This window comes from Nicotiana tomentosiformis, chromosome 3 (genome assembly GCF_000390325.3).
Source record: "Nicotiana tomentosiformis chromosome 3, ASM39032v3, whole genome shotgun sequence".
Classification (NCBI taxonomy): Eukaryota; Viridiplantae; Streptophyta; class Magnoliopsida; order Solanales; family Solanaceae; genus Nicotiana; species Nicotiana tomentosiformis.
In genome coordinates, this window is record NC_090814.1 from 91,743,150 (window position 1) to 91,764,061 (window position 20,912).

Consider the following 20,912-nt stretch of genomic DNA (forward strand, 5'->3'; position numbering starts at 1 on the left):
AAGAGAAACTATTTACAATAAATAAAGCTATGATCTTTATATTTTACCCAAAAAGTCAACAAAAGTCAATGTCGGGCCCTTGGATTCCGAATCCAAGCTTACCCGAGCGAAGCCACGAACCAATACAAACTCACACGAACGAAAATCGACTCAATCGGAGTCTGATAGCTCAACCAATTCGTCAAGGCATCGCTATTGGGTGTTCATAACCCAAGAGTCCAAACTAATTGGGTCACATATCTCGCGAAATACTCCTCCAAAACTCGCCAAATTCGAGTATGTTGTTCTCCTAATATAGGAGAACAAGACCCCAAAGGAATCGGGAAATAAATGCCTCTAACTCATTTTTAATTTTTAAAATTTAGGATATAACCCTAGGTCTTGATTTAAAGAATTAAATGGGTTTTCAATTAAAATCATGGATTAAAGCTTAAACCAAGGGAATGAATCAAAGAGAAATACTTAGGTTATGGTTTAGACCTTGCTCCATGGAAGAAACTTGAATAGCATCCTTGAATTCTTACAACCCTAAACTTTCAAGATGAGAAAAACTCCAACAATAATAGCCAAAAACGCCCAGGTGTTCTGCCTCATTTTTAGTGCCAAACGATCTCGAAACTCGCCTTTGATGCCTCCATGGATTCTTCATGAAATTTCAGTCAAGTTAGAATTTTGAATCACTCTATTCGACTTTATAATGAGGGAGATACGTTGGTTTCAATATTTGAAAATAATGCAGATTTTTAAATACGAATTCAGTGGCAATTTCGTAATGAATATGAACAATCTGCAACCCAATTCTTAGTAAAATGGCCATAAATTCCTCATACGATGTCGAAACTTGATGATTTCAGTTGCTATGATTCCAAAATTATGACACGGATATAATGATTTAGTCGAAACACGAATTAAAGGCCGTTTGCTCAATATAGTAACCTTTATGCTCAAATTGACGTCGAAACCAAAAACAATTACCATACAACTCAAACTTATCCAAAACTCATCGGAATTTAATCAAACTTTGTGAACATGTCCAAAATCATCATACAAATATATTAGAATAATTAAAACCCGATTCCGAGTTCGTTTACCTAAAAGTCAAACCATAATAAACTCTTCCAACTTAAAGCTTCTAAAACGACAATCATTCTTCCAAATCAATCCCGAACCGCTCGAAAACCGAAACCAACCATACATGCAAGTCATAATACATAATATGAAGCTACTCAAAGAATCAAACCACTGAATGGAATGCTAAATCTCAAAACGACCAATCGGGTCGTTACATTCTCCCCCACTTAAACATGCGTTCGTCCTCGAACGTGCCAAGAGTCGTTCCAAAGCCATCAAATCACCATATAACCTCACCATACACATAACCGTGGGTGATCCCACATCACCCCAATCCATATAAGCCCGATAACACCTCCTAACAGAGGATCCTTACTTCAACCTTAGTCCATAAACCTTAAAACCCTAATCCCAACATCCGAAACTCATTATATGACCCGATTCTTGCATCTATGCACCATATAACTATGAACAAGTTGTATCAATCCATAACCATATGTCAAGACATAATCACATGATATACCACATAACTTAAATACTCATAACAATAACTTTCGACCGTAATAGCTGCTTGATAACCAACCCGACACCGATAATAAACCTCATCTCAACTAAAACCTTTTTCTGAACCTTTGCACACTGCCAATGATGAAAGAAACATACAAAAACTCATATCCACCCATTAGATTAATAAGTCATGGAGCTCTCTTTCCCGATAAGTGTAGTACCCAATTTTGCCCTCATATTTTTATAAATATCATATATGCTTTTAAAATATCATTCATGTATTATCACAAATTTACAATAGTCATATAAGTATTTTTATTATTTTTAAAGGTTTAAAATTGATTTTCTTGCATTTAAATTATTTGGATATGCATTAATTACCCCTTTAAATTATTTTATGATGACTTAATCATCAAAATTTATTATTTGCATCCACATATATGTTTCATAATATTTTTACTTTATTTTATATAATTATATTGATATTTTTAAGCTATTTACATAATTTTGCAATAATAGCCTTTATGTTATGCATAATTACATTTATTACATTATTCATGCTAAAATAGCATTTTTATATTTTTATAATATTAAGTTATTATTTTCAATCATTTTATTGCATAATTAATATTTTATTATTTATTAATTATTTTATTTAAATAATTTTGTGTATTTAATTCTTAGCCCAATTTTAGGCTAATTTTCGGACCAAAAACAGGCCCATCCCCAGTTCACTCTTCAACAGCCCAAGACCAAACAACCCTCTTCAAAAATCGGTCGCTGCCCAAGTTAACCCGCCCCGCTCCCCTTTCAATCTTGGTCGTTGATCTCAAATGATCAACGACCCAAATTAAGGCGGTCCCTTTCCATATATCCCTTCCCACTAACCCTAGAGACCCATTCCCCACTTCAGCCGCCTCTACTCTCTCTATTCCTCTCTTTTTCTTTACAAAACCTAGTCGTCGTATCTCTAAATCCTCTCTGAATCCGGCCTCAATAAGGAATCCTTTCGTGATTCTCTTGCCTTATTCTACTACTACTCACGCGTTCATGGTGTTACTTAGTATTTACCTAACTTTGGTAAATGCTACCTTTCAATATAGGCCTGATTCGACTATAATTTTCTGAATATCTGGCCGATGTTTCATCTATATATACTCTATAATGAACAATTCTTGCATTTTTGACCAGATTCATGGCCATTGGACTCAACTAGGGTTTGCAATTTCGATTTCCCCTTTATAGGTTCTATTATTGATTGCATGTGATATTTTCTTTCCTTATTCGTGTTTGATTGATTGTTTTCCATGTTTGATCGTTCAATTTCTACCACTATATAACCCCTCCCCAATTTCCCCTTTGGACGGACCTCATTTTTTTTACTGTTATTACTCTCACTATTCTCCTCTTTCACTCATTCACTTACTCTGTTACGCTCAGATATTTTCTGAAACTGTTGAATTCTTGGCCGACTGAAAGCCAAGGCCATAATACTATTAAACGACCCTCTCCGGTGCAAGCACTACTCGGAGCGCTTCTCGAGGCTCGTATGAACTCTAAAGCACTGGGGTTTGTGGTTTCACTGTCTTCCTTCAATTGTTGCTGCTGAATCACTACTGATATTCTAAGTTCCTCACTCTTTCGCTCGTTTATCTTTGCAACTGGTTAGTGTTCTTTACCTTTACAATTCAAATTACTTCCCCCTATATGATGATGCTTATGTGAATTGTGTGTGTCACTATTGTTTGGCTCAGTTTCCCTATTATTTATGAAATTTCTAATGTTGTATGATTATCACATGTTATACTGACTGTCAGTCGCGATGAGGTTTCTTCTACCATTCTGTGTGCTCTGATATTACCCAAGTCCAAAGCTTCTAGATGGGTAGCTTGTTCTTTTCTAGGTGCAATAAAGCTCTGGCCCTCTTAAATGTTACTTGAACTTCTGTGATCCTTCTATTGTGCTACCTTTGTTTTCAATCTTGTTTGCCTTAATGTCTCTCTATAGTTTTAATGCCCTAATTCTATATAGGTTCTACTCTAAGAATCATGAGTAGTTAACTAAAGTAATTCCTGCTCTTTATATGTTTGCCTGGTTCGAATGTTAAACCCGATCAATGCCTTATGTGAGTGTATCTTCATACTCTGCTTTGGATTCTGGTGTTAAAACTTATTAGTAATTCATATTTGCCCAGAAATTGTTCCAAATGTATTGTTCCCTCTTCATGCTAAGTCACTCATACATACAACTTTCAACTTGCTCACTTTTTTAAAATGATCATGCCTATGTGAATCCTGAACCTTTCAGACTGTATATTTCTATGATACTTGCAAGCCTTAACATTGTACTATCGTTTCATGTCTTACTACCATTTTGGTTACCACAACACTATTCTATAGGCCATGCTTGCTAGTGCTAGTTTGCTCAGTTTCATGCCTATTGTTATCCTTGGTATGTACAATGGAACTTGCTATAGACTTGCATTCTCAGAATTAGATACCTACCTGCTAATTAGCTGTTGTGCAGAGTTTTTAATATTGTTGACCTTTAATTTCTTAATAGGTTTTCTTATAAATACTTTCTGTTTATCCCAAACTGACTTACAAATCTAAGTTATGTTTTGCCCGACATGCTTATGTTAAGATTTTCTTATGAATTTCACTGTTGGTCTTTGTCTCTCGAGCATGTCGTTGCTACTTGTTAACCTTCTGGAAATTAATTCATGACCCTGCTTGCTTTGAAATCTCATGCTTAACTCCTCTGTTTGTGGATTCTTGTATGTTAGATTCCTGTAATCAAATCATGTGTATCCCAAGAAACCTGTTACCTTGAACTTGTTTGTTAATCTAAAAATCCATGTATATGTCCAATCTATGTATTCTGCATACTCTCTACATCTTATGTGTGCTTGTGTGATGTTTAAGTGTGTGTCTTACCCCTAGGATGTGTAGAATTCTTGCTTTTGTTAGTTGTGGTATTAAGGTCCAAATGAGCATGTGCTCCACCTTAGAATTTGAGTTATCTTAATGATTTGGGGTTTGTATGAGTTGCCATTCGTGCTTTAATTATCTAACTGGTAATGGATGGGCAAGATAATTATTTTGTTGTTGGGCCTGGACTGCTGAATCTGGTTCTTGGTAATGTGCTTTCGAGCACACTATCTGCGCCTGGGATATGGGCCTATCCGATTTTAAAGCCATTTGAAGGCCTAGATGCACCGCCGAGTTGTTTTATATTTATGATTAGGCATGTAGTTATTCCATTTTGAGCTATAATAATTTGTATAACGAATGATGGGGACTTAATAAAAGGGGTTGGGGTATTCTAATACTTGCACGAAAGGGTAGAAAATATGCCTATAGGGTCTATGTGTTCTATTTGCTATTACGTCTAGCATGCCCTATTTGTTGCACACTAATAGGAACCATGCCTATAGGAATCACGCACACATTTCACTTAACTTGTCAAATATGCTATACTTGTTTCCATGTCTACTATTCAACACTTTTAGATAATATGCCTATATGATACAATAATGCAATATTTTCGCTAATCTAGATAGCATGACTATGAGGTTTAATAATTGGTCAATTGCTTCATGTTACTTTTGTACTGTCCCACTTAGATGACATTCCTATAGGGTTGAAGTGTTATAAAATCAAGTTTAATTATCAAATGTTAGGAATCCTGTCTATAGGATACTCTCACTCGCCTAGAAAAGCCGTTTATGAAATAAACGTTGTTAATGCTGGACTCTCAAAACTGTTTCACTGCCTAATTATGCAACTATTAGAAATCATGCCTATAGGACAATGTCGCTTGCTTAAGACTCATATCTATGAAATCATCGCTATTAATTCTGAGCTTTCTAACAGTTTTATTGCCTTATTGCATTAACAATTTAGAGATCATGCCTATATGGTTTGTAATACCTATAATCTGTGAATTCAGAAATAACAACATTATTTGCACGATACTGGAATTCATAATCACCTAGAGACCATGCCTATAGGACTTAATGACTCTAAGTCTTAATTCTAAAATTGTCTACTACCTAATATAAGAATCTGATCGCGTGCTTTTGTGCTTATGTAGGTTAACTTGAACCTTTTATTGCAATTGTGTGCAGTCCTATCTGTTTTGAATGTCGCCTAGTTTTATCATTTTGAGCAACCTAAGTGAGGTCTAGAACCACTTAATAGTAGGTCCAAAGCTCCCTGGACTATAGGCATGGAACGAGTAGCGCACGCATATGATACAATTTAGAATTGAATTAGAGCGCCTCTAAGTAATAACTTCAACATAGTAATTGGGTAGCATGAGATGATAGTCTGTGCCCGATGAATAATATGAGCAACCCCTACCTCAAGGGAGTTGCGAAATATTAATTATATTGCACGGGGTGATCCTTTAGGCTAAAAAACTTAGGATCCCCTATCCTTTTATATACTTGTTGTTCACACTTAGTCATAGATCGACGCAATTGTACTATTTGTGATTTTTTAAGACTTGTATCAATTAGTCATATAGTTAATTTTTTTATGTTATAATAGAGTTTTCAACTTCTACATCTTTCTTTGCTTATTTGATCACCTAGCTTAATTATCTAATCCACATAGTATAAATTTTGTTCGGGACCCACAATTGTGGATCTCGAAGAGTGCCTAACACCTTTTCTTTGAGGTAATTTGATCCCTTACCCGATCTTTGGAAGAGTTGACTAGTCAAACAGAGTTATTTGCAAATAGGTGCCCTAACACACCTTAAAATCGTTAGGTGGTGACTCTTCTCTTTTAATACCCATTTAAAAGAGTTGTCACACGTCGAAACCCGTTTTTGCGAGAAAATGGGGCACGACAGCATGGCGACTCTGCTGGGGATATACTTAGGCTCTTACCATAACGGATTTGACTTATGTGGATTATTTCCCTTTATTTGTCTAAATTACTATGACATGCACATTCCTTCCCTTATTTTCCTTTATTTGTCTAAATTACTATGACATGCACATCCCTTCCCTTATTTCCCTTTATTGCTATGACATGTACGCCCTCTCCCGCTCCTTTCATCTTGTCTTAAACTGCTATATCATGACTCTCCCGTCTTTATTTTCCTATTTGCTTCATTACGTTCTCGCACATTTTCATAAGTTAAACTGACTTCTTTCTTTTGGCCTTTTTTTCTTTTCTCTTCTTTTTCATCTTTACCGTGTTATTTACTATTTTTATGCACATTTATCTTGCAAATACTTGGCAACGTGTTACTATTTTTACATAAAGCATGCTCCACATCATATTCCACTCGTGCTCATTATCAACATAGCGGCGCTTGATGAGTGTCCCCGCTTTCCTGAAAACACTCTTTTAAATTGGAAAAGCTTATTTGTGGTAGACTAGTCGATCAACGGTGTAGTCGACGGTCCCATGCTTTTCCCTCTCGAGTTGTCCACTTGAGAGTACCGGTCTAAACCCTCCTAGAAACCCCACTCTAATTTGAAATGTACATGCATCATGTTGAACCTAGTACAGATTAAGGCGTCAGTGATGTAACAACCTGCTTAGATAAACCTTGTCCAAAGTCCGACGAGATTTTCATAATCCCAAAGGATACTATTATGTTATGTACATTACTTGGAGAAAATATGCCAACATGTTGATCATTATTGCGTAAGTAGTCGAATCTGGAGGGGGAAAAGGCTAACCTTTGTTTGTTTGCAGATAATGAAGTATGAAGTCCCCAGGTTCGGTATGGTCCAAAATATCCCGCCTTTGCTAATTGACTGGTAGAAAGACCTCGTACCTTGTGATAATAATCATGTGAGGAGAGTAGGGATGTACATGGACCGGGTTGGTTCAAATTTTATCAAAACCAAACAAAACCAATTATATCGATTTGGATTGGTTCGATTTTGTCGGATTTTTCGGGTTTTTCGGGTTTTTTGAAACATGAATATTATTTCAATCTTGCATTATTAAAGTTAAAGATAAAATTTTGATAAGTGAATATATGTTTACTAAAAAAAATAAAAATAACAAACATGTGATCTATTAAAGTTATCTTACGGGAGAATTGTTTTTAGTAACACATAATAGTTTATTTTCTTAGTCGTCTACCAATAATTTTTGGTTGATGTACGCTTTCAGGGTTAACCGAATTTAATAATTAAACATAAAAATCAATATGATGGCTAAATAATGATATGTTCTATGTAATTTTAGATTATCGAAATACCACTTCAAATTCGAAAAACATATAATAAATCTTGACATATGAATATGAAAGAACAAAAAGATGATTAACGCATTTCAATAACACATAATAAAAAAGTAATACAATTTATTATTTAAAAAAAATAAAAATGAATGCACTTTATAGTTCTATTAAATATTATATCCCATGAGAGGATCTCAAATATTTCTAGACATCTTTTAAATAAAATTCTATATGAAGTCTTAAAATTATATATTTATATGTCGGTTTGGTTCGGATTTTTTTTACTCAATGCCAAACCAAACCTAGTCGGGTTTTTTAATCGGTTTGGTTTGACTTTCCGGGTTGGTGTGGTTTTTCGGTTCGGTTTGTACACCCCTAGAGGAGAGTATTGGGTAACATGCCGTCTTTGCTAAACATTCAACCAAACAGGGAACTGATTGAGGTTGCTACCATGTTCTGGGATGAGAAGAGAGTTGTTTTTCGATTTGGCAATATAGAAATGACTCCTCTTCTAGAAGAAATAGTGTGTTTTGCCAAGTTACCATGGGACAATCCGGGACTACTAGTGCCAGAAAATCGCACTCCCCGTGATTTTCTGAAAATGTTGGGTTTTAAGAAGAATGATGAATTGCTATGTCTAATGAAATCATATATCCCTTTTGAGTTTCTCTACGAGCGTTATGGACATAGCAAATCATATCGCCTTCATCATGACGAACTAGCCATTACCTCTTTAGGATGGGTGCACCGCCGAGTTTATGTTTTCATTGTCTTCTTCTTGGGATTGTTGATCTTTCCGATGCAAGGAGGAAGGATTCATACCCGCTTAGCCATGGTTACCAGGACCTTAATGGATGGCATGAAAGGACATACTTACACTATCATCCCCATGATCTTAGCTGAAATGTACCATGCTTTGGATCTATTGCTATAAGTTTGGCTACTGGAACACTTTCAGAGGGGAGAGTATCATCAAGAGCTTCTGCGAAGGCCACCGAATGACTACATAGCTAACCATCACCCAAAGAAAATGACATTCATTTCGGACAGAGTTGCAAAACCTGGAAATGCTATAGGCTGGGTACGTTTCTTCAACAATCTGAAAGATGAGCAAGTACATTGGATGTTTAAATGGTTTCCTAGTAGTGAGTTCATCATCAGATCAAAAGGAACTACTCACTTGGTACTGATCGGGCCGCGAGACATCTACCACTATGCTCCTATAAGGTTAATGAGGCAAGTTGGAAGAAAACAAGTCATACCTCGGGTTTCTAACATGGTTCAATACAAGGCAAATTTCAAGGGGGAGGATGTCATCCCATTCAAGTTTGAAGCACAACACATGTGGAATCAAAAGATCATCGTGGAAGGAGAAACTATTGATCCAGACAGATATCACGCCGGCCGTATGTACTACTATCTATCATGGTTAGAAGACGATATAGCTGGGGATGTCAAACCAGAGATCAATCTGAAGGATAGGATCATAGACAAAGTGGCGAAGGCACAGGTGAAGTAGAAGAGGCTACGCAAAAGGGTGTTCAAATATGAAGCTAAGCATCTGGAGCAACATAAAGTAAACATGGAGGTAATAAGGGAATGGAAAGAGATTTCCACTAAGTCAACGGAGAGATTAGAATACTTGGAGCAAGGACTGATGGAGCTGGAAGGGAAGATGAAAAGTTTGGGATTGTCAGGGCATGAACGACGATGAAGGAGGTAAGATGGCAAAAGCTTACTTATTGCTGGACATGCACAATCTGGGAAACATGATTGATGGGGTCAAGAGAGCCAAGCATGGAGAAGGTCCTTCAGGGACCAAATAAATTAGGAGATGATGTTCTTTACTGCTTTTAGTTTAGATTAGATTTTGAAGTAATAAGGCTTAATGACATTAGTAAAATTTTTTTTATTAATATTATTAATATTATTATTATTATTATTATTATTATTATTATTATTATTATTATTATTATTATTATTATTATTATTATTATTATTATTATTATTATTATTATTATTGTAGTTGTCGATTTAGTGAAAGATTGTTTTGGCTTATTTTCGCACTAATGAGATAAAGCAAACGTTGGTATCAATTTTCTTCAAGTCTATGTGTCACTTAGGCCTTGCTCAGGCATAAGGAGGTCCCCCCAAATTAGGACGCGAATTATTGCATGATTTTTTGAAACATGTTTAAATATTGCAAACACTCTTTTATTTCACCTTACTCACTTGGTTACCTTTTATTTTTATTTCTTTATTTATTCCCATTCCCAAAGGTCGGTTTGTGCATACTGGCATCATCAGCATACCACACTATATCCAAAGGTCCTCCACCTCCTCCTTCACCTAGCAACCCGAAAAGCAAAGGCAAGGGCAAAGCGAAGATGGATGGCATAAGTGGTATTCAGAAAGATAACGCTACCGCGGAAGAGAATGTTGAAACTTCAGATGGTAGAAGCACCCCAGGGCAGAATGAGTTGGTCTTACGTTTGGAGCAGAAAATTCTGGAGCTACATGGTAAGCTTGAACAAGTCCAAAATCTGGCAAACCTTTCCCTTACTCTTAATGTTCCCGACATCAACCAGAAAAACCCAAATACCCAAAACCAAACACCGCCACAAAACGCACAAAACCAGAGTCCACCATCCATAGCTCCGAATCCTTCCGCACCACACCAGTATCACAATCCTATACCTCCCCAAAATCTCAACCCACCACCAGTGCAAACCCCTCAACAACACCTCCATCATCCAACTCAATACTCGCAAACCACTACTTATCACACTTCCCAAAATGCACCACATCCTACTCCTGATCCCCAAAACTCAACTAACTATTATCCATATATCCAAGTTCCAAGAACTCATCAAAATAAGCCGATATATGTGGAAACCTTACCCCATAACCCACAACAAACCCTATACATACCTGAGCCGACTGAGAAGGACCTGCTCATTCGAAACATGGCAGAGGAACTCAAGAAACTTACAAGGAGAGTCTATAGTGTTGAAGGTGGGAAAGGCATTGGAGGTTTAAACTATGAAGAATTATGTATTCAGCCGAAGGGTTACAAACCTCCTTAGTTCGAGATGTTCGATGGCACTGGTGATCTGAAGGTGCATCTAAGAACCTACTGTGACAAGCTTGTAGGAGTGGGTAAGAATGAATAAATTCGCATGAAACTGTTCATGCGAAGTCTTACAAGAGATGCCTTGTCTTGGTATATCAGTCAAAACCCGAAGAAGTGGGTAAATTGGGTAAGTATGGCATCAGATTTCATGGACATATTCAGGTTCAACACAGAAAACATGTCAGACATTTTCTATATCCAAAATCTCAAAAAGAAGCCGACAAAAACCTTCCGCTAGTATGCTACTCGTTGGAGATCAGAGGCCGCAAATGTAAGGCCAGCACTTGAAGAAGAACAAATGAACAAGTTCTTTGTTAGAGCTCAAGATCCGCAATATTATGAAAGGTTGATGGTCATCGAGAATCACAAGTCCTCAGACATCATCAAGTTAGGAGAAAGGATAGAAGAAGGAATTAAGAGTTGAATGGTGACCAATTTTGAAGCACTGCAAGCCACAAACAAAGCCTTACAATCAGGAGGTATTTCAAAGAAGAAAGAAGTGGGTGCCGTGATGGTAGCCCACGACCCTAAGACTCCCCTTAAATACCAAAAAACCCCACCCACATATCAACTTTCACCCCCAAAATACCAATACACTGGCACCACTTACCATACCTATAACACTCAGCTTGCATATTACCATTCACCTCCACCCGCCCACAAAAACTACCCAAAATCTCACCCAAACTTTGACCGTAGAACTCCCAGATAATACACCCCAATTGCTGAACCCATAGCCCAGCTGTATGAGAAACTGAAGGCCGCTGGTTACGTCACCCCTATTCATGTTGTTGCTGTCGAGAACCATTCCTAGTGGATCAATCCCAACAAAACTTGTGCCTATCATTCAGGCATAAAGGGTCATACCATTGAGAAGTGCCGCATGTTAAAAGACAAGATTCAGACACTAATCGACACTAAGGTTTTACAAGCAAAGGAAGCCGCACCAAATATCCACAATAACCCTCCCCCTGATCATAGAGGTGAGGAGGTGAACATGATAGAAACTGATGAGGAATGGGATCAGGAAGGGTCCATCAGACTCATTCGGGAGGGAGACACTCCTAAAACTTCGTCGGTCACCCTCACGCCAGTCGTGGTACAAACCTAGGCACCATTTGAGGTCGAGGTAACTATACCCTTCACTATAATGGTATCTCCCACACCATCTTATAAGTTTGTTGCTGCCCCATGGGATTATGTTGCGGAAGCGAGAAGAAAGGGAAAAGCCAAGATGGAAGAAACGGGTGCCGCATAAGGTATGACTAGAACTGGCAAAGTTTACATACCTGAAAATCTAGGAGGAACGAGCAAAAAAAGCTGCACCTAAATCGCCTGCTGTTGAAACATGCACTGACGATCTTTGGAGGAAGATACAAGCAAGGGAATACTCTATTGTTGACCACCTGAACAAGACTCCCGCTCAGATATCCATTTTATCAATGTTGCAAAATTCAGACGCACACAAGAATGCCTTGATGAAAGTGTTAAGTGAAGCTTATGTACCCGCCAACATCACTAGTGTAGAGATGGCCAACATGGTCAGACAGGTACTGGAGAGTTATATAATTACTTTCCATGAATATGAGTTACCGCCAGAAGACCCGCGTCACAACAAGGCATTGCATATCACAATGCAATTTGAGGACAAGTTCATTGCTAGGGTCCTGATAGATGGAGGCTCGAGCCTGAACATATGCACGCTGACCACTCTGAAAAGATTAGGTAAAGGCATGCATGAGATACGGATGGGAAGCATGAATGTGAAGGCATTCGACGGATCTCAGAGAGCCATTATCGGAGAAATCAACCTTGATCTACAGATGGGTCCGACTTGGTTTATTGTTAAGTTATAAGTTCTAGATATATCTGCTGCTTACAACCTATTGTTGGGACGACCATGAATACATGCAGCTGGGGTAGTGGCTTATACTGTGCACCAGGCTGTGAAGTTCGAATGGAATCATTAGGAGGTGATCATTCATGGAGACGTAAGCAACCCTATCTATACCAGCCAGACCGTTCCAGTCATAAAAAATAAAAGGAAGTTGGGTGGAGAAACATATCATCGTATTGAGAGGGTTAACGCAGTTGAAAAGAATCGATGGTGGAGCAACACGATAGAAAGCATATTGCTGTGGAAGGGATATGAACCATGCAAGGGTCTTGGCCGAAAGCTTTAAAGGATCACAAAACCTGTACAACCACAGTATCATGGCACGACCTTTGGACTCGGGTATGAATACACCGTGCAGGAGTATCAGGATTGGATACCACCATGGCGTGCCAATTACTACCTGCTGGAACAACCCATACCACTTTTGCACCAAACATTCCGTCAAGCTGACATGATGTGGGGATCTGATGAAAATGAGATTTTGGCTGGTATGAGGAGGTTGTTTTCGGATGAGGAAGACATGGACTACAGTGTAATTGTGGAAGAGGAGCAGGAGGAGGAAGACCTTACCATTCAGACAGTGGGAGAAGGAGCTGTTCTCAAGAACTGGACCGCTACACCATCTCGGGCTCGCCGAGTACCTAGGTAGCCTGGCAAAATTAGCATGACTTGTTTTTAAATTATTTTGAGTATTTAAGACATTTTCAGTATTTTGTTTTGGAATAAGTACTCGAGTCATTGAGTCGTACTTGTTGACAGTTTTAAGCTTTATTAATGCATTATTGCTTTTCGTATTTATTATTATCTTTCTACATTCTTTTCAGCATAATTATTACATACCCTGATGAACCTACGACTGTTATATGTAATGAGACAACATAACATAAGGACAGTGATTCGGAAGATTTGGAAGATGATATAATAATTGAGGAAATTATAAAAGAAGTACAAAATTTTGAGAACAAACCAAAGTCTAATTTGGAGGAAACTGAGGCCGTTAACTTAGGGATGCTAAAACAATCAAAGAAACTCGCATAAGCATTCATCTTTCACTGTAAGAGAAGGAAGAGTATATCAGGTTCCTAAAGGAATATAAGGATATTTTCGCATGGTCCTACGATGATAAGACCGGGTTAAGCACATCCATAGTAGCACACAAGCTACCTACCAATCCCATGTGTCCACCGGTAAAGCAGAAGCTCAGAAAATTCAAGCCAGATATGAGTCTGAATATAAAAGAGGAGGTCACCAACTAAATCAAAGCCAAGGTTCTTCGAGTGGTCAAATACTCAACCTGGTTAGCCAACATTATGCCGGTTCCAAAGAAAGATGGGAAAGTTAGAGTATGTGTCGATTACCGAGATTTGAACAGAGCAAGTCCTAAGGATGATTTCTCATTTCCCAACATACACACACTGATCGACAACTGCGCCAAGCATGAAATCCAATCCTTTGTGGATTGCTTCACATGATATCAGCAGATTTGGATGGATGAAGAGGATGCCTAAAAGACCAGCTTTATCACACCATGGGGAATATATTGTTACAAAATGATGCCTTTTGGTTTGAAGAACACTGGGGCCACCTATATGAGGGACATGGAGACTATCTTCCACGATATGATACACATAGAAATAGAGGTGTATGTGGATGATATCATCATCAAATCCAAAAGAAGTTCAAACCACATAGCAGACCTGAAAAGGTTTTTCGATCGACTTTGAAAGTACAATTTGAAGTTGAACCCAACAAAATGTGCCTTCGGAGTCCCTGCTAGAAAGTTGCTAGGTTTCATCGTCAGCCGCCGGGGTATTAAGCTAGACCCATCAAAAATCAAGGCTGTTCAAGATTTGCCACCACCGAAGAACAAAAAGGATGAGATGAGTTATCTAGGACACCTCAATTATATCAGCCACTTTATAGCACAATCAACGGTGATATATGAGCTGATCTTCAAAATGTTGAGGAAGGAATCTGCAACAAGCTGGACTGAATAATGCAGAAAGCCTTCGATAAAATCAAGGAGTATTTATCTAAACCGCTTGTGATGGTCCCACCAGAACCATGAAGACATCTGCTACTTTACTTGTCCGTGTTGGATGGAGCCTTTGGTTGCGTTATGGGACAACATGACGAAACTGGGAGGAAAGAGCAAGCGATATATTATCTGAGCAAGAAGTTCACGCCTTACGAGGCCCGGTACTCTTTGTTAAAATGCACATGCTATGCTTTGACAAGGAAAGCCCAGAAGTTGAGACATTATTTCTGTGCATACACTACATATCTCATACCAAGGATGGATCTACTAAAATACATCTTTCAAAACCCCATGCCTACGGGAATGTTAGTAAAGTGGCAGATATTGCTAAGTGAGTTCGACATCATCTATGTGACTTAGAAGGTAATCAAGGGGCAAGCGTTGGCTGATCACCTGGCGGAGAACCCCATAGACGGAGAATACGAACCATTGAAGACGTATTTTCCCGACGAGAAAGTGGTGTTTGTGGGAGAAGATATTGCCGAAGCATACGACGGTTGGAGGATGTTCTTCGACGGAGCAGCAAAATTCAAGGGAGTGGGCATCAGAGCTGTCTTAATATAAAAAACGGACAACTTTAACCGGTATTTGCAAAACTCAGGTTCCCATACACCAACAATATGGCAGAATATGAGGCCTACATCTTGGGACTTAGTTTGGCCATCGACATGAACGTTCGGGAGTTTTCTGGTAATCGGAGATTCTGACCTATTGGTACACTAGGTACTAGGATAATGGGCTACTAAGAACACTAAAATATTGCCATACTTGCATTATGTACAAGAGTTGATCAAGAGGTTCACAAAGATAGAATTCAAACATGTTCCAAGGATTCAGAATGAGTTTGCAGATGCATTAGCCACCTTGTCTTCCATAATACAACATCCAGACAAGAATTTCATCGATCCTATCCCAATAGGAATTCATAAGCAACCAGCTTATTGTGCTCATGTTGAAGAAAAGTTCGATAGAAATCCATGGTTCCACGGTATCAAGGAATACTTGGAAAAGGGAGAATACCTGGAGAACGCTACACACACTAGAAGCACACGCTTCGAAGATTGGCTAATCATTTCTTTCAAAGCGGAGGAATTCTGTATAGAAGGACTCCTGATTTGGGATTGTTGCGATGTGTCGACGCTAAGGAGGCATCTAGATTGCTCTAAGAAATACATGCCGGAACTTGTGGACCTCACATAAATGGTTTTGTTTTGGCCAAGAAAATATTAACAACAGGGTATTTCTGGATGACTATGGAAACAGACTACATCAAATATGTTCACAAGTGTCACCAATGCCAAATACATGCTGATATGATACGAGTGCCGCCCAACAAACTCAATGCAACGAGTTTACCCAGGCCTTTCTCTGCTTGGGGTATGGATGTCATCAGACCAATTGAACCTGCTGCTTCAAAAGGACATAGGTTCATTTTGGTGGCTATAGACTACTTCACAAAATGGGTGGAAGTCGCATTCTATAAGGCTGTAACTAAGAAGGTTGTAGAAGATTTTGTCCGGGATCACATTTTCTGTCGATTTGGAGTACCTGAGTCAATCATTACTAACAATGCCACAAATCTCAATAGTGACCTGATGATAGCTATGTGTGAAACTTTCAAGATCAAGCATCGGAACTCTACAACATACAGGCCGCAAATGAATGGAGACGTAAAAGCCGCCAACAAGAACATAAAGAAGATATTGAGGAAAATGGTGGACAACTATAAACAATGGCATGAGAAGCTACCGTTTGCTTTGCTCGGTATCGAACCACCATTCGTACATCAACTGGGGCAACTCCCTATCTATTAGTCTACGGTACTGAAGCCGTTATTCCCGCCGAAGTGGAGATTCCTTCCTTAAGAATCATACAAGAAGCTGAGCTTAGCGACACAGAATGAGTACGGAACTGGTGTGAAGAACTAGCTCTCATTGATGGTAAAAGAATGAACGCAGTGTTTCATGGTCAACTCTACCAGAACAGAATGGCAAGGGCTTTCAACAAAAAGGTTAGATCAAGGCAATTCACACCAGAGCAATTGGTGCTGAAACGAATTTTCCCACATCAGTATGAAGCAAAGGGGAAATCCACCCAATTGGCAAGGCCCTTACATGGTTCACTGAGTACTGACATGAGGAGCACTTATACTTGTAGATATGGATAGAGAGATATGGCCAAAACCTATCAACTCAGACGCAGTTAAGAGATAATATGTTCAATATTATGTTTGCACTTTCTATTTGATGTAACCTGAACTACGCTTGACCCGATTCCCGTTTAAAAGGGGATACGTAGGCAACCCTATGGGTTTGGTCATATCATAATAAAATCTTTATTCCCCCTACGGTCAATGTATTAACAACTTTCACAACTTCAACACCAAATAACTCAACCATGAGAGAAATAATATATAACCACAATATTAGATAAGACTAACTTCACAATAAAAGAGATAATATTCAACAATGAGTCTCAATTGATGGAAATCAACAAGTAAAGGAATAACATGAATAATTACTTCAACAATGATAACTAACAGTGAAGAGATAACATGTAACAATAAAGGAGACAACAAGTTCAACTAAAGGATGGGAGCAATTTAGCAAGTAGGATGTAGAACAAATACTAAACAAGTCAAATAAGGCATTTAGGGATAGTCTAACACAATTAAGGATAATTTGACTATGAGAATTTAGAACATAATATGACTTTTCAATTAAAGCATGAAAATAGTCTAAGTAGCCTAAACCGGTCAAATACTACGTACACCCCGTGTACCCACTCGTCACCTTGCGTACACAAATTTTACTTAGCACAATTAAATCAAGCAAACACGAAGTTAGGCAAGACACTTACCCCAATTAGGCCAATTCAAAAGTCGGAAATAGATTTTCCCTTACAATTTACCTCCATACAACTCAAATCTAACCAAAATTGACTCAATAACATCAAACAATGCTAGAAAATTCAATTGTAATAGATAAAGTTAAGATCTTTACACTTTTTCCAAAAAGTCAACAAAAGTCAATCCGGAGCTCGCCTGGTCAAAACCCAGGTCCAACGGTAGATTCCGTCTAGCCATGACCCCACGAGTTCATATATGTGATTAGTTTTGAAATCCGTGTCCAAATCGACTCTCAAAATTCAATTTCTTATTTTTCAAAATCTTGGCAAAGTTTCACCAATTTCTATTTTGATTCACATGATTTTGATGTTAAAAACTAAGATATGTTGATGGAATATGATTAGAAATATATTAGAATAACTTACCCAAGGTTTGTAGGTGAAATTCCCTCTCCAAATCGTCTCATACCGAGTCTAGAGTTCAAAAATGAGAGAATAAGTTAAAAAAATCCCGCCTCCCAACCCTTTAACCAACTGCAGATGTCGCATTTGCGAAACCTAACAACCTTGCAGTTCATCGCAATTGCGAGAGAGGCTTCACAATTGCGAACTCTGCCTAGATTTTGATTTCTTCGCAAATATGAATGGTTGGTCGCATTTGCGACATTAGTCCCCTACTGTCGCCTTCGCATTTGCAAGCTTGGTGTTTGCAGATACGAAGCTATCGGAGTCATAAAAACATAGTTCCGAGGTCGTTTTCACACATGTCAACGTTTGGCCAACATTTTTAAATTTAAACTTCTAAGTCAAGTATCAAAGGTCCAAATCAACCCGAATGCTTCCCGAAACAAAACTAATCAACCTCGCAAGTCATAAAAGCATAAACACACATGTGTGAAGCAATAAAAGGGGTAACGGGGCGCAATTACACAAAATGACCGATCGGGTCGTTACAACTGCGAGATGGTACGTAGTTAACCTTGTATGCCAATATCTGAAACTAGAGATTTTTGAAAGAAGTTTCGGAGGGGTGAAAAGACAACCCTCACGTGACTTGTGTGTGATTGTGCCCGACCAAGATTTGATGGAAAAGTGATGATAATTTAATAAGTCAGCACCAAAAGCATGTTGCAAACAATATACATCACAATCATATGTAACAGAATATACAACATAGACATGTGGGAAGCATATACAATATGAGCATGACAGAGAATATACTGCTTGAAGCGGATGACAAAGAATATACCACTTAAAGCATAACAAGAACATACCGCTTGAAGCACATGACAAAGAATAGACTACTTGAAGCATGCGACAAAAAATATACCACTTGAAGCAAAGAATATACAACTTAAAGAAAAAAAATTACAGTTTGAAGCAAAGAGTATATGATTGAAGCAGAAAATATACGACCTTAAGCATGTGACAGAGAGAATAGAAGTTGGAGTACTAGAGAACTTGTAATCCCTTAAGTAATTGATCGAATCCGCTGTGGTTAGAACCTGAAGTGTCCCCAGCAGAGTCGCCATATTGTTGCACCCTATTTTGCACAAGTCAAAACAATGTACAACTTATAGTACCCTATAAGGTTAATTATTGTTTAGAGTCACCACCTAATGTTTAAGGTATATTAGGACACCTATATTACACTATATAATGTACACTTCGACTATGGTCTACAAAACCGTTGAGATTCTGAATAAGGGTTCAAGTTATCTCGAGGGGAAGGTGTTAGGCATCCCTCAAGATCCACAAAATGTGGTTCATGTAGACTCGATCAAATAATGGAAGATTCAAAAGAATGATTAGTTTAATATTTACAAAGAATTATGAAAATGATTTGAAATGAAGAGTAATTGAACAAGAGTGTCACATGGTAGAATATAAATATCTATGTATGATAAATTATATACAAAAGGAGAATGAAGTATGTGAGAATTATATTTTATAAATTGAAGAACTGCAAAGTAAATATGTAGTAACAAGTGAGGTGTTTTGTAAATTTACTAGATGAATTGTAGTTAAATAATGCAATTGAAAGGATTTAATTTATATCAAGAGATAAACTATTTTGAGTGATGGGCTAAAAGTATAACGACCCGACCAGTCGTTTTGAGCTCTAGTGCATCGTTCGGTGGTTTGAGACCTTGAGTAGATTCACTTCATGTATCATGACTTGTACGCGTAGTTAGGATTTATTTTTGGGAAGTTCGGAGTTGATTTGGAAAGAAAATTCTAAATTCGGAAGTATTAAGTTGGAAGAGTTGACTAATGTTGGACTTTTGTGTAACCAACATCGGAATCGGGATTTGAAGGTTCCAATCGGTTCGTATGATAATTTCGGATTTGGGCGTATGTTCGGGTTGAGTATCCGGTCGCCCGGGAGAATTTCGACGCTTGTTATGGAAAGTTGGCATTTTAAAAGTTTAAGAATTCCTTAAGTTTGGGTTTGAAGTGGAATTTGGCGTTATCGATGTCTGTTTTGGGTTTTGAGCCTTGGAATAGGTTTGTGTCATGATTTGTGACTTGTGAGTAAAGTTTGGTGTCATTCCAGGATGTTTAAGTATGATTCGGACGCGTTCGACGAAGTATGAATGTTTAAAAATTTTAAAAAAGGTTTCGATCGTCAATTCATAGTTTTGATATTGCTTAGCGTGATTTGAGGCTTCGACTAAATCCGTATTGTGTATTGGAACTTATTGGTATATTTGGATGGGGTCCTGGGGGCCCCGGGCTCGAATTGGATTGGAATCGAATCGAATATTGGACTGAAAGGATTTCTGAAGCTTAAGGCTTCTGGTGTAATCGCACCTGCGAGACTTTGGCCGTAGGTGCGACGTTGTGGTCGCAGAAGCGACATTTGGACTGGAGCTGTGCCGCAGATGCGAAGAATGCTCCGCAGAAGCGGAATGCGAGTTGGACAGTTGGAGTCGATAAGCGGAAGGTCTCCGCATGTGCGAGTGCGCAGGAGCGAGGGCTGGACCGCAGAAGCGGTTGCGTAGGAGCTAAATTTGGTCCGCAGAAGTGGATTTGCCTAGGCTTGGAGAGAACCGCACCTGCGATAGATGTTTCCGCAAGTGCGGCTAATGGTCCGCTGGTGCGAAAGTCGTTGGGCAGAATGCTTGATTAAGTACGTGGGTTAGGCTCATTTCATCTCATTTCTCTCATAGGAGCCGATTTTTCGGTAATTTCTGGAGATCAAT